Source organism: Heterocephalus glaber, unplaced genomic scaffold (assembly GCF_053883595.1).
Source record: "Heterocephalus glaber isolate CG9 unplaced genomic scaffold, H.glaber_assembly_v1.0 deba00001673, whole genome shotgun sequence".
Classification (NCBI taxonomy): Eukaryota; Metazoa; Chordata; class Mammalia; order Rodentia; family Bathyergidae; genus Heterocephalus; species Heterocephalus glaber.
Genome location: NW_028258410.1, coordinates 2,829,651 through 2,846,218, shown reverse-complemented (window position 1 = coordinate 2,846,218; position 16,568 = coordinate 2,829,651). Strand labels below are relative to the sequence as shown.

Genomic DNA, 16,568 nt, shown 5'->3' with positions numbered 1-16,568 from the left:
AAAATGGGTCTCCTTGCATTTTGATTTTACGCTGCAGCTTTGATCACGCAGTAAATTTAACATTTTCAGCATTAGAATAGGCTTTCATCTCATGTACATATAACACAGGTCAAGAACACATTTGTTTACCTACCCACACATTCACTTACTCAGTGTGTGTTACTGGAGTCTATATTATATGGCAGATATTATATGAAATTGATATTTTTCAGGATTACCAAATATTTATAATGGCATACTTAATGGCATTGCCAGGGTTAAGAGAATGAGTTAGGTGGTGATCAAATTAATGAAAAAATAAAGAAACTAGGAGGATAGAGCATTAGAACTATTGTGGGTTTATAAAACAATTCAGTGCAGAAATAAAACTAACCAATGATTGTAATTGGCCAGGAAGGAATGTCTCATTTTTGGAAGCTTTGAAGTACACAAACATGACCACCTGAAGATGATGTGGTACAGACTTCAACATATAAAACAAAGTTAGGACATGCTGTAATTGAATCTGTCACAATTTAAATTATCCTGAATATCTAAACTGTAATACACAGAGAATAGATACAATCATTTATACTTTTCAATAACTATGAATTATTCTTCTGTAGGAAAGATCTAGAATATGTAGAAAGAAATGTGTGACAAAATGTGAAACTCATTGGAAAGTGAAATTCAGAAATAGCCATGGAAAAAACAATTTAAAAAGCAATTTTATTACTCTTTCAGTAAATTTCTTATATAGATTAAAAATTCTCAGAGTTAAACGCATGAGGAAGGGGAAGCTTGTTGGAATTAATGAGGACTATTCTATCCAAGAAAAAAATTTTCGGTAAACTGAGATTGATGCAAAAACTAGGCTGACACTTCTCATGAATTTGGCGCCCGGGAAAGATACAAGTCTGATCATTTGAATGACAAATAGAAATCATTTTATATGACATACTTTATGGGTAAACACTAAAACTCTAAACATTGCCTCATTTTACTGTGTCTACTTGCTTCTGTGAACATACTTTCCTTTTTTCTACCAGAATCCAAGAAAATCAGGCTTCCAAAGTCACCTTCATACTTCTCAGAGTATCCAGACCTTCAGGTCCGCCTGTTCCTGGTGTTCCTGGCCATCTACAGTGTCACCATGCTGGGAAACCTGGCCATGATCCTGACCATCAGTGTCAGTCCCAGACTCCACACCCCCATGTACTATTTCCTCAGTCACCTGTCCTTTGTTGATTTCTGTTACTCCGGCGTAGTGACTCCCAAGCTACTAGAAAACCTAATTGTGGAAGACAGAACCATCTCCTTCACAGGATGCATCCTGCAGTTCTTCTTAGCATATATGTGGTGACAGAAACTTTCATGTTGGCAGTGATGGCCTATGACCAATTTGTGGCAGTTTGCCACCCTGTCCTCTACACAGTGGTGATGTCCCTGAAGCTGTGTTCCTTGTTAATGGGTGTATCATACTCTTGGGGGTTGACATGTTCCCTCACACTCACTTAATTCTTACTGAAATTATCCTTCCGGGGAAATAACATCATCAATAACTTTGTCTATGAGCATGGTGCTATTGTTGCTCTCTCCTGCTCTGGCCCCTACATTAACCAGCAGATCATTTTCTTTTCTGCCACATTCAATGAAATCAGCAGCCTGTTGATTATTCTGACTTCCTTTGTTTTCATTTTTATCACAATCATAAAGATGCCCTCCCGGAGGGGTCGTGGTAAAGCCCTCTCCACTTGTGCCTCCCACCTGACGGCCATCAGCATCTTCCACAGCACCATCCTGTTCCTCTACTGTGCTCCTACTGCCAAGAGCTCATGGCTCATGACCAGAGTGGCCTCTGTCTTCTACACAGTGGTCATTCTCATGTTGAACACCCTGATCTGCAACCTCAGGAACAAAGACATGAAAGACACAGTCAGGAAATTCGTCCAGTCCAAATTACTATGTCACACAGAATGAGGTCTGTGAGATTTACCTTTGCATTGTAAAGAAAATTTTACAAAATCGTCCAGAATTTGGAGAATTACTAACAATCGGAAACTTCACTTTTCAAAAAGTAAGCAGTACTTACTTAACCTAACTTAGTTGATTAATCAACAGCAGTTTAATTTGAATGTTAGGACATTGGTTCTAAATAAAATAAACTATAGTTTCATCTCTGATCATTTAAACTGTTTCTAAACTCAGGATTTGTTGTGTAAAATTGCAGATATGGCACACGTTTTCATTTGGCTGCTAACAGAAACCTGCCTTTATTTTTCCATAACAGAGGAATGGGATGATAATCTGCTCTTAGACCTTATCATGATGGAGATACATCAGACGCCATAAAGCAACCTGATAGTTAGTCAAAATAGTAAGAAAGTTCAAAAGGAATATTTATTTCCTCTTGCATAGGGAGCATTGGTTTACTCTAAGTATATAAATCATATGTCTGTTCCATGAAATCCGTAATATTATTTTAAGTAATGTTTTAACATAAATTCTATTTGGTATTCTATATAAGACATTAAAAGCAAAAGCAAAATCCACAGAAATTTCTAAATCTAAATTTGTCATTTAAGCCAATGTTGGATTGTGTTGTGTATATATGTTACACATATATGTTATACAAAATTATGTGAAATTTCAGTAATACGTAACTTCAGATAATGTTTAATTTCTGATTGACTGGTTAGGCAGTCCCATGCATATTCCATCTGGTCATCTTGACTAAGCTGCTCTATGTGGGTTTGTCTGCTAAACTCATCTCCACTCTGTCATTCAAAATATTTTGGCATCTTTGTTCTCTGGGTCTATGTCCTCTTTGAACCAGTAAGTCAGATAAAGTATTTTCTTCCAATACCAAGGGCCAAAGAACAGGTGGTACAAAATCAAAAGCTAGCCCAGTCTACTTCTATGCCATGGTTAAAATTCTACTGGATGATATGCACCACGTAGCTGAGCCAAAAATGATTAGTTCAGAATATATGCCTGTTTTCCATAGAACAGAAATGTTACAGAGCAAGGAGAATAGACACAGAGGGGAAAGAAACATAAGGTTCCATGTTAAATATACCTAGAGTGAAGATAACCTTGGGTCAAAAAGAAAATATCATTCTGTATTTCAGATAAATGCAATTGTCCTACTTTGACAGGAGAGTTCCATAAATTGATATACATTTTATTCTGTCAACTAAATGAAAATATTTCCTATGTTCACTTGTTCCTCATGCTTGACATGGCATAGAAAATGTGAAGTCTTGGTAAAATTCCATGTAACATGATTCTAGTCCAACTGCAGACTGTACATAGGCATGTCCAACCCTCAGGCTATGGGTTGGACAATCCTGCTATATTTCTGGCTTCTTCTAAATTGTAAGGCTGTTCATTCACACACATCCAGGTCTCTCTGCCCTGCCTCATCTGTGCAGACTCCCCTCCTAACAGGGCAGTAAGCTGTACACTCATGAGTGGATTAATGCACTGGCTAGCACAGTGTCCCATCATCAATTCGCCTTCCACATGCATGAGAATTCAGGAGGACATTCTAGATCTAAACCATAGCACATGATATACAATTAGAAAACACTTGTAGTCAATAGTTCAGAATAAATTACATAGAAATGAAACTCTAATAAATTACATTTATATAAAATTACCCAATAATTAAAATACAGTTTGACACAGAATAATAACTGTGGTACATTATTTGTGATTTACAAAACCTACCAACATCCATATTAGTATTGTGATTTGGAATAAGACAAAATCTTTTAAAGTAGAATATGATATATGCATTGTATAAATCTATCTGTGGTTCGGTTTGTGTGGTCAGAGTTATTGCTGATATTGTCATTTTTGGTCTACTTTCATAATTAAAGATATACAACATTTTACTTAGAGCTTATTAAAAGCTATTGTGTTTTTATTCTTGCTTTATTTTAAGCTATCAGATCATTAAAATTTATTTCTCCTTTTTATATTCTATTTTGTTGCTTTCAAATTTCATTTTATTATTTTCCAAGTATAATAAAATAGTTCAAATTTTCTTATCTCATTAAATCGTATCTACATATAATCTATCATTTGAAAATACTAATGTTAAGTATTTTCCGTGCTTGTTTTTAAAAACATCGTGCTAAGAACTCTTAACTTAAGAAGCACCATCAACAAAATTTTAAGTATAAAATGCATAGTACTTGTAAGCAGTTTATACATAACATTGTATTCTCTAGAACTTTTACATCTTGCCTAATTAGATAATTGTCCTGGTGATTTCAGACACCTCATATAGTTTAATCGTTACATAGTTATCCTTCTGTAACCTTGTTATTTCAGCAAACATAATAACCCCCAAGTTGATCAAGACTGTCACATATGACAAGATTTCTTTCTTTTTAAAAGCTAAATAATATTCCCTTGTGTGTGCATGTATGTGTGTGTGTATCGCTGTGTGTTTCACCAACGATTTTGCAAATATGTATATCCAATATTGCAATAATGTTTTTAAAGAGATTTTTTTCCCCTCAGATTCTTATAATCCCTGTGGAAGATTATTTGGATGAATACATGTTGGCATCCAATATTTACAAATGTAGTTTTGCCTTTGTACTAGTTACAAAAAAAGCTATTCTTACATTATGATGTTGGTATTCTTCATATGTATTTTTAAAGGTATGATATATAGAGTTATTAAAGTAAATAAACATAACATTGGTTCTATAAAGTGCCATTTTCCATAATAATTTTAATAAAAACATGACTATTTTTTCAGATGCAATAATAAATGTAGACATTTGAAAATCACTTAGCCATATTTGAAAGACAAACACAAATTGTTTTCTATAAAGAAAACCAATAGTTTGATTAGAAAATAAACTCTACAAAACAGATCAAATTAGCAAAGGCAATCATAATAAAAGTTATTGTGTGACTAGATGTACATTTCAACATATAGCAATATAAATGAGCCTTCATAACAAAAGGGAAAAAAGAGGGCCGGGGATTTAGCTCAGTGGTTCCCTCACTTGCCTTGCAAGCTCAAGGACCCGAGTTCGATCCCTGGTACCAAAAAAACCCCCAAACAAACAAACAAACAAAAGGAAAAAAATAAAATCAACATGGAATAAAATATTAATCTCTGGACTACTTTTAATAAGTGACTGTTCTTGTTTATTTCTATGTTCTGTATCTTTGAGAAATTAAGATGTAGTAATTATTAAGATTGAGCAAAGTTGATCATAGAAATGCTCTAAGGCTTTAGAAAAATAATGCACAACCAAGATGTCACAAGGCCTGCTTTAAATCTAATTGGTCAAATTGTATTCTCTCACACAACACCTTAAAGATAGTCTTGAGTTTCCAAGTCCCCAAGGTCATGTTGATATCACTGTTAACAAAGTTTGGCCCCGGGAGATATGTTTAGGTGTAATCTTGTGTCTGTCATTTCTAGGTTTTCTTAATAGGTTGGAAAAATTGTAACATACAAAATACTCAATGAAATATAGCTTGGACCAGAGTGGTAGCCATGTTCATTTCTATTAATTAAATGTTAAACCAGTCTATTTGTGGAGTTCATTAAACTTACCAAATAATTTTTCAGTAAATGAGTCATTCAAGTGCTTCTGTATTTAGGTGAGTTTATCTAGCATTTCATTTATTTAATTTTAGAAGAAAAATCTTCTAGTAGTGTTCAGAAGAGCCTAGAATATGTGTAAAACTTAGAGGCCAAAAATTCACTCATTTTGACTACCAGAGAGCTATGATCTGTCTTCCTGCCATCCTGTTTTTTCATTGATATTTCCTTATTTTCTCAGAAATTAAACAAACACACTAGCAATGTAGAATAATTAACAAAAATCTTCGCATAATATTTTAGGATGTAAGTGATAATAAACATATTTGTCAATAGTACAATATATTTCATGGTAATTATCAGTTATGAACTTTACAATTTGTGAATATGTAGAGAAGAGTAAATAATGACCAATGTTTATAATAGCAGATGGTAAAATAATGCATAAAAGATGAGAATATGGTGTGAAAATAACAAACTTAATTTGACAGCTGAATAAATACAACATGATTGAAGAAGAATGCAATAGGGCTAATGAAAATTGGATATCTAAATCTGGGAAATTTTGGGAAAGCTAGGCTGAACTGTACAGATTTTATACATTCACTAATTAATAGCATTTGGAATCTCTAATGTCCCTAATTTCATGATAAGTTAATCGTGGAAAATTATCTTATAATGCTGTGTGAAATATTTTAAATTGATGTGACTGTGACTGAAAAATATGGGCACTGTTTTGGATTGCAGTGATCAGACTTTATTAAAAAGTTTTGCAGAGGAAATATTGAAGAATTGGTTTTATTGGAAGATACATTTCCTACAGACATCAGCTTGCAGGAATCGGCAGAAGATGTAATGGGAAAATGTACAGGAGAATGGGAAAATGTAGTGATGATCTTAGATGAGGAATGGAACATGAAGTTCTACAGTATTGCTATCGCATCGGGAAGAAAGTTTCCCAAACTTGCTCACTTGTTGATAGATGTCTATGCTAGGGTGTCTTAATTAATTTTCTCACTGACTGCTGAGACAACATACCCAACCCTCACAAGTTAAGGGAGGAAATGTTCTTTTAGCTCCAGAGTTGGTAAAGTTTTCAGTACGTAATCAGCTGTCTCCAAGGCAGAGTGGCATCTCAGAGGAGAAAGAGTTCATGGTGAGTAGAAGGTAGCATAGCACCATGGTGTGACCACAGCTCTTTCCATCCCTTATTTTTTATCCAGGCTACTTAGAGTGGGCAGCACTCTCACTCTTAATCCTAGTGCCCTTGATCCTAGCACTGCACACACTCTTGATCCTAGCACTGTGCACACTCTAGCTATGAGTGCATGGGGCTTTGGGCAGACATCAAACACAGGCATAACAGTGGGCCTAATTTTCTCAACTATGAGCTTTTCAAAATGATAACCCTCATACTAAGCATCAAGCTCTTTGTCTACCACATGCCATATCATTTATTTTAACACCTGAATTCATTGGTAAATATTCTACTTTCATTCTGGTGATATGAATATTATATTACTACAATTTTCATTCTCCGTTTAAGAAATATTTAATACTATTAAGGAATATTGAAGAAATGTTATGAAATTCTCTTTAATGTAATTCTCTATTCTTACACTTATGCTTTCCAAAACTTTTAACTAGATTCAAAATTGAAAGTAGAATATATTTAACTGTGGGCTAAGATTTATTTGAATTGTCTATTATTTTGATCACTATTATTTTTGACACATCGACCTTCTAAAATATGCCACATTGAAAAGTGAAGGACAGCTCATTAATTATTACTTGAAGTGTTTTATCATTGCGGACATAACACATATATTTCTGTGATAAACATTTTCAAAATAATGAAATATCACACTAAACATACTACATTACTATTGTAAAAAATTGTTAAAGATGTATAAAATGCTCCATATAGAACTAAAGCATAACAGCAGGATGTGTTAAGTATTAAGTTACTAGAAAATTGAGAACATGGAAAAGAAAAATTAATCAACCAATAAAAGGTGCAGTCATCATTTGGTAAAGATGATTATATTATACAACTTTTGAATACTCTAAGTTACTTCTTCCAGATTAAAAAATACATCAAGAGAGAAGCTGTAGGAATTACTATGTGTATTTTCTCTAGTGAAAGTATTGTCATTAATCTTAGAGTCATGCAGAAATGAGAGGTTGTTCTATGAAGCCAGATGAATATGACAATACTGAGTCATGTAATTTCAAATACAGCATGCTACTTTCCATTTATTCTTTTCTTGAGCTATGTTTGTTATTGTTCCAGTACAAAAAAGTCTTCTTTGCTCTATAAATGTTACAGAAGTTAACATTAACTGTTGAAATAATACTAAAGGAGAAAAAAAAAATTTCTGCCAATTTCTTCAATGGAGATCTAAGATGGCCACTGTTTCTTTCTCTTTCCAGTTACAAATACTGGCTCTCACTTCTCTGTTTGAACTTTTCTCTTTTGTCCATAGGACCCAAGAAAATAAGACTTCTGGAGTCACCTTCATCTTCCTGGGCTTCTCTGAATATCTGGACCTCCATGTGCCCCTGTTCCTGGTGTTCCTGGCTGTCTACATCATTACTGTGATGGGAAACCTGGGCATGATCCTGACCATCAGAGTCAGTCCCAGACCACACACCTGTATGTACATTTTCCTCAGTCACCTGTCCTTTGTTGATTTCTGTTACTCCAGCATAGTGACTCCCAAGCTACTAGAAAACCTGACTGTGGAAGACAGAACATCTCCTTCGCAGGCTGTATCCTGCAGTTCTTCTTAGCCTGCCTTTTTTTGTGGTGACAGAAACATTGATATTGGCAGTGATGGCCTATGACCGATTTGTGGCAGTTTGCAACCTTCTCCTCTACACAGTGGTGACATCCCCAAAGCTGTGTTCTTTGCTGGTAGCTGTCTCATACACTTTGGCTGTAATCTGTTCCTTAATATTCATATACTTTCTGTTTTGTGGGACGAAGTTCATAAATAACTTTGTTTGTGAACATGGTGCCATTGTAGCTGATCCTGCTCTGACCCCTACATTAGCCAGAAGATCATTTTTATCTTTGCCACATTCAATGAAATAAGTAGCCTATCGGTTGTTCTTACTTCTTATATTTTCATTTTCATCGCTGTCCTGAAAATGTCTTCAACTGGGGGCCTCTGCAAAGCCTGCTCCACTTGTTCCCCACACCTAACTGCCATTACTGTGTTCCATTGTAGCATCATTTTTCTTTATTCTGTTCCTACCACCAAAAGTTCTTGGCTTCTGGTCAAGGTGGCCTCTGTTTTCTATACAGTAGTCATCCCCATCCTTAACCCACTCATCTATGGTCTCAGGAATAAAGATGTGAAGGAGACTGTTAGGAATTTACTCCTTACCAAATTGTTGTGTCATAAAAGTTGATTCCAGGGATACTGTGAATTTTCAGAGCAATGTTGCTGTGTTTCATTAGCAAATCAGTGCAAGAATATTTATTATTTCTTTACCTAGCATTCTGATTTTTTATTTATGCTAATATTTGATAAGTTAAACTTCAAATTACAAATCTTATTGGAAATTAATACTGAGACCATTTAAATTACATCTTAGTAGGAAATATTATAACACAAATTTTTCTGTATTGGTATACTTCCTATGGCATTACCTGGAAAACTTTTAGTTCAATTTGGTATGTTTCAAAATCTGGGAATTGTGAGAGGATCTTAAGAATTGTGCCATAGAATGGCAAATTTCATGTCATGATGTAAAAATATGTTGAAAGCTATTCAATATAAAATGCTAAATATCATAAAGATATTTACATTGAATTCTTCATGGGATATTTTGCATTCTTAAATTTCTAGGCAAAAAAAGTGTAACATAAAATGTATTTCACTCATGATAGTGATTGATTTTCCTGAAGCTTAATAAAAGTTGATTAGTGATTTGATTGCCTTAACCCTTTGGATGATCCAGGTTACATATAAAACTTATTTTGATCCTTCTGTTTTGCTAATCACAGTTAAATTTTACCAGGTCAGAATAGGGAGATATGTATTGTTGTTGACTCACCTCACCCTCTAAGTGTTTCTATTTTAAATTTCCACATTTTACTGTATTTCTAAATAAATTTGAGTACTGTTCAATGCTTTAATGAAACTATATATCTTACCTAAGTTGCTCTCACGAGCTGTGTTCCTTGTTAGTGGATGTATCATACTCTTGGGCGTTAACATGCTCCCTCACACTCACTTACTTCTTACTGAAATTATCCTTCCGGGGAAATAACATCATCAATAACTTTGTCTGTGAGCAAGGTGCTATTGTTGCTCTCTCCTGCTCTGGCCCCTACATTAACCAGCAGATCATTTTCTCTTTTGCCACATTCAATGAAATCAGCAGCCTGTTGATTATTCTGACTTCCTTTGTTTTCATTTTTATCACAATCATAAAGATGCCCTCCCGGAGGGGTCGTGGTAAAGCCCTCTCCACTTGTGCCTCCCACCTGACGGCCATCAGCATCTTCCACAGCACCATCCTTTTCCCCTACTGTGCTCCTACTGCCAAGAGCTCATGGCTCATGACCAGAGTGGCCTCTGTCTTCTACACGGTGGTCATTCCCATGTTGAACACCCTGATCTGCAACCTCAGGAACAAAGACATGAAAGACACAGTCAGGAAATTCATCCAGTCCAAATTACTATGTCACACAGAATGAGGTCTGTGAGATTTACCTTTGCATTGTAAAGAAAATTTTACAAAATTGTCCAGAATTCCTGGAATGATTAACAAACTGAAACTTCATTTTTCAAAAAGTAAACAGTACATGTTTAATGTAAAACTTAGTTGATTAAGCAACACTGGTTTAATTTAGTTTTCGTACATTGGCTCTAAATCAAAAAAGAATAAAATCCAAAAATACAAACACAAAAAACCTATAGCCTCCTCTCTGATCCTTTAAATTGTTTCTAAAGTCAAAGTGTGTTCAGTAAAACTGCAGATTTAGCCCACATTTCCATTTAGCTACTAACAGAAATGTTTCTTCCTTTTTCTATAATAGAGGAATAGGATCATAATCTGCTCTTAGACCTTATCATTATGGAGATACATGAGATGCCAGAGTGAGCAGATAGCTGGTCAAAATTGATAGAGAAAATTCAAATACACATTCATTTTTCTTGCATAAGGAGCATTGGTTTATTCTAAATACATAAATTGCATTTCTGTTCATGAAATTCATAATATTATTTTATTAAGTAATGTTTAATATAGAATATATTTAGCATAGTATATAAGGCATTAAAAACAAAGATATTAACATAGATATTTCTAAATCTAAATTTGAAATCTATGCCAATTTTGGATTTTTTTTATATTGATGCATAACAAAATAATGTGATATTTTAGAAATACGTAACATTAGAAAATATGCTTTTATTTCTGATTGAGTGGTTAGGAAGCCTTAGGGTTAATCAGCCTGAGCAACTTCAGTAAGCTGATCTAGGTGGGTTTGTCTGATAAACTCATTTCCACTCTGGAGTTCAAACTGTTTTGGCAGCTTTGCTCTCTGTGCCTATGTCCTCTTTGAATCAGTAAGTCAGATAAAGTATTTTCTTCCAATATCAAGGGCTAAATCACAGGAGATACAAAATCAAACACTAGCCCAGCCTACTTCTATGTCATGATTAACATTCTGTTGGCCAATGTGCACCACATAGCTGAGCCAGAAGTGATTAGTTCAGACTGTTTGCCTATCTCCCATAGAACAGAAACATTATAGAGCAAAGAGAATAGACACAGAGGCAAAAGAAACATAAGTTTCCATATAGTTTAAATATACCTAAGCTGAAGGTAACTTTGGGTTAAAAAGAAAATATCTTTTTGTATTTCAGATAAATGCAATTGTCCTACTTTGACAGTAGCTTGCCATAAATTGATGTGGATTTGAATCTCTTCTATGGTCACTTGCTCCTCATGCTAGATATGTCATTGAAAATGCAGTGCTGGCAAATTTCCATGTAACATGATTGCAGCCCAACTGCAGACTGTAACTAGGCATGCCCAACCCTAAATCCATAGATTGGAAATTCTGCTATATTTCTGGCTTCTCCAAAATTGTGAGTCTGTTAATTCATACTCTTCCAGGTCTCAGTCCCGCTGGCCTGCCTCTTCTGTGCAGACTCCCCTCCTAACAGGGTGGTCAACTCTGCACTCATGAGTGGGTTAATGCCCTGGTGTGCACCGTGTCCCATTGTCAATTTACCTTCCACATGCATGAGAATTCAGGCGGACATTTGAGACCTAAACCATAGCACATGATGAACAATTTCAAAACACCTGTAGACAATAGTTCAAAATAACATAGAAATGAAACTCAAATAAATTACCCAATGATTAAAAATACAATTTGGCACAGAATAATAACTGTGGTACATAGGCTTTACAGAACAAAACCTACCAACATGCATTTTCAGTATTGTGATGTGGAAGGAGAGTCAATGTTTTAGAGTAGCATGTGCTATGCACAGTATATAATGTGTATGTGGTTTCATTGTGTGTATAGAGCTTTTGCTAATAGTATTGTCTTTTGTGGTCTACCTTCATCATTAAAGATATACAAATGTTTACTTAGAATTTACTAAAAACTAAGTGTGTTTATTTCTTCTTGCTTTATTTTAAGCTATCTGGTCATTATTTATTTGTGTGTGTGTGTTCAACCAATGGTTTTGTGAATCTGTATATCCAAATTTTCAACACCATTGTTTGAAGAGTTTTTTTCCCCCTCAAATTCTTATAATTATTTGATTGTATAGAGGTTGGTGCCAAATATTTAGAAATGTAGTTTGGCCTTTGCACTAGTTATAAAAAAATGTATTCTTACATTATGACTGCTATTCTTTATGTGCATTTATAAGTTCTGATGAGTTGAGTTGCCAAATTTAATAAATAGAACATTAGTTTGATAAACTGACATTTTTCATAAGAATTTTAATAAAAAATATAATTTTTATAATTATTTTCCTTAGTAATAAATAGAGATATCTGAAAATCACTTAGCCATACTTGAAAGGCCAATACAAATTATTTTCTAGAATGAAAACCAAGAGTTTGAATAAAAAATAATCTCTACAATACAGCTTAAATTGGCAAAGGAAAACATAATGAAAATTATTGTGGGGGCAGATATGCATTTGAACATAGAGCAACATAAATGTTTCTTAATAACAAAAAAACCACCAAAATCAACATGGAATAAAATATCAATCTCTGGACTATTTATAAAGTGTGAGTTTTTCCTTGTTTACTTTCATGTTCTGTATCTTTGAGAAATTAAGATGTGGTAATTATTAAGGTTGAGTAAAGGTGGTAATACAAATGCTCCAAAGCCTTAAAAAACAATACACAACCAAGATGTCACATGGGACTTCTTTACATCTAATTGTTCAAAGTGAATACTCCAAGGCAATACCTTAAAGAGTCTTAATTTTCTAAGTCCCCAATTTCTTGATGACATTACTTATAACATAGTTTGGCACCAGAAGATAAATTTTAGGTGTAATCTTGTGTCTGTCATCTCTGAGATTTCTTAATAGGTTGGAAAAAAATGTAACATACAAAATACTCAATGAAATATACCATGGACTCTGGTAGTCATATTCATTTCTATTAATTAAACGTTAAACCAGTTTATTTGTGGAGTTCATTAAACTTATCAAAGAATTCTTCAGTAAATGAGCCATTCAAGTGCTTCTATATTTAGGTGAGTTTACTGAGCATTTCTTTTATTTAATTTTAGAAGAAAAATCTTGAGTTCTTGTAATGTCCATAAGATTCAAGCATGTGTGTAAAACTTAATAGCCAAAAACCCATTTATTTTGACTAAAACAGAGAGGTATGATCAGATCTCTCCATACCATCCTCATTTTTTTTTCATTGAGATTCCTTTATTTTCTCAAAAATAAAATCAACACTTTTGCAATATAGAATAATTAGCAAAAGCCTTTCCATAAGCTTTTGGGAGGTAATATTTATAAGTAATAGAATATAGTGAATGCCAATTATGCCCCTACATTCACCATAGAATAATTATGGGAAAATTACATTATAATGCAGAACAGAATATTTAACATTTATGAGACTGTGACTGAGAAATAAGTGCACAGTTTTGCATTATATTGATCAAACTATAATTTTTGCAGAGGTGATATTGAGGAATTGATCTTACTGGAAGGTACATATCCTATAGGCATGAGACTATAGTAATCAGAGGAAGATACAGGTTTTTTTTTCTTTGGTTCTGGGGATAGAACTCAGGTTCTTGCACTTGCAAGGTAGGTGGTAGAAGCACTGAGCTAAATCCCCGGCCCCTGGAAGACATAATGTAATGGGAAAATTTACAGAAGAATGGGAAAATGTAGTGATGATCTTAGATTAGGAATGAAATGAGAAGTTCAACAGCATTACTATTGTGTAAGGAAGAAAAACTCCCAAACATACTTGCCTATTGATATATGTCTATGCTATGGCATGTTAATTAGTTTTCCCACTCCTGAGACAAAATACCCAACACACATAAGTTCAGGGAGGAAAGTGTTCATTAACTCACAGTTTGTAGAGGTTTTAGTCCATAATTGGCTGTCTCCATGGCAGAGTGGCATCACAGAGAAAAAAAAAAGTTCATGGTGGGTAGAAGGTAGCAAAGCAACAAGGAATAACCACAGCTCTTTCTATCCTTTATATCTTATCCAGGATACTTACAGCTGTTGGGACACACATCCTCAATGCTAGTGACCTTGGTCCCACCACTGCACCATGATTAATCTCAACATCACACACTATAGATCTAGACACCTCTGAAAAAGCCCCACTTATGGCTGCATGAGGATTCAGGGGGACCTACAGACTCAAACCAAAACATAGAGCCTAATTTTCTAATCTACGCAAACATTTAAAAAAATTATAATATTCAGAATAAGCATAAAGGTGTTTGTCTACCGCATGTCATATTATTTATTTTAACACTTGAATTCATTAGCAATATTTCTACTTCTATTCTGGTGAATGGAGTATTATATTACTACTATTTTCAATTTTCCTTTAGGAAATATTTCATGCCATCAAGGATATCCAAGAAATGTTATGATATGCTCTTTAACATAATTCCCTGTTTTTACTCTTGTACATTACAAAGCATTAAACTTGATCCATAGCTGAAAGTAGAAAACATTTTACTATGGTCTAAGATTTATTTGAATTGTCTATTATTTTCATGATTATTATCTTTGACACATCGACCTAAAATTTGTCACGTTGAAAAGTGAACAGCCTTTCATTAATTTTCCCTGAAGTGTTTTATTATTAAAGACACATATATTTTCTGATATTTTCAAAATAATGAAATATCATACTAAACATACTACATTACTATTGTGAAAAATTGTGAAACATGAGTAAAGTGCTCCGCATACTGCTAAAGCATAATGGCAGAATGTGTTAAGTATTAAGTTACTAGAAAATTGAGAACATGGAAAAGAAAAATTAAACAACCAATAAAAAGTTGCAGTCACCATTTGGTAAAGACGATTATATTATACAACTTCTGAATGTTCTAAGTTAATTCTCACAGATTAAAAAATACATCAAGAGGGAAGCTGTAGGAACTATTATGTGCATTTTCTCTAGTGAAAGTATTTTTATTAATCTGAGTCAGGCAAAAATGAGTGGCCATTCTATGACGCCAAGTGTATATGATGCTACTGAGTCCTGTACCTTCAAATACAGCGTGCTACTTTCCCTTTAATCTTTCTTGACTTAGCTTTGTTATTATTTCATTCATTAAAAAAGTCATATATATATGTGAGAAGTTAACATTATCTTTTGAAATACTATTAAAAGAGGAAAACAAGAATTTCTGCCAATTTCTTCAATGGAGCCCTAAAATGGCCATTGTTTCTTCGTCTTTTCAGTTACAAATCTTGGCTCTCACTTCTTTGTAAGAACTATTCTCTTTTGTCCATAGGACCCAGGAAAATCGGGCTTCTCTGAGTATCCGGTCCTCCAGGTGCCACTGTTCTTGGTGTTCCTGGCCATCTACACCATCACTGTGCTGGGGAACCTGGGCATGATCCTGACCATCAGGGTCAATCCCAGACTCCACATCCCCATGTACTTTTTCCTCAGTCACCTGTCCTTTGTTGATTTCTGTTACTCCAGCATAGTGACTCCCAAGGTACCAGAAAACCTGATTGTGGAAGACAGAGCCATGTCATTCGCAGGATGCATCCTACAGTTCTTAGCCTGCCTTTTTGTGGTGACAGAAACATTCATGTTGGCAGTGATGGCCTATGACTGATTTGTGGCAGTTTGCAACCCTCTCCTCTACACAGTGGTGATGTCCACAAAGCTGTGTTCTTTGCAGATAGCTGCCTCATACTCTTGGGCTGTAGTCTGTTCCTTAATATTCATATGCATTTTGTTGACCTTATCCTTTTGTGGGACGAAGTTCATACATAACTTTGTATGTGCCCACAGTGCCATTGTAGCTGCGTCCTGCAATAAATGTGGTGGGACATAGGTCTCTTAGACATATAGATTTCATTTCCTTTGGCCATAGCCCCAGGAGTGAGATTGCTGGGTCATATAGTAACTATAATTGTCACGCACTGGGGAACCTCCATACTGTTTTCCATGATGAGTGTATGAATCCATATTAACCTAATGATACATATTGCAGTACCCAGCAGTGGTGGCCAGTGGTGACGACCACTGACAACCTGTGAGTGACAGTAAATGGTAGCATTGACCAGGTTACCAGCATGGACTGATAGCAACTGGCAGCATCAGTCAGCAGTGCAGACAACAGTTCAGGAGCTGGAAATGTGGGGCCCAGAGCTCTACCATTATGAGCTGTGGGTTACAGGAACCCAGAGCACTGAAGTCCCAGGGCTATTAGCAATTAAAATTTGGGGCCCAAAGCAGACCTGCAGTTTGCTGATTCATGCTTTCTACTCAAATTATG

General features: G+C 34.8%; 3 pseudogenes; all 3 read left to right on the top strand.

The window, feature by feature from the left end:
• Positions 1–1,015: 1,015 nt before the first annotated feature.
• On the top strand, positions 1,016–1,959 carry LOC101715046 (olfactory receptor 5D3-like; annotated as a pseudogene).
• A 3,628-nt stretch (positions 1,960–5,587) lies between these two features.
• Positions 5,588–8,974, top strand: LOC147822088 (olfactory receptor 5D3-like; annotated as a pseudogene).
• A 1,030-nt stretch (positions 8,975–10,004) lies between these two features.
• LOC101714690 (olfactory receptor 5D3-like) lies at positions 10,005–16,124 on the top strand (annotated as a pseudogene).
• Positions 16,125–16,568: the final 444 nt, after the last annotated feature.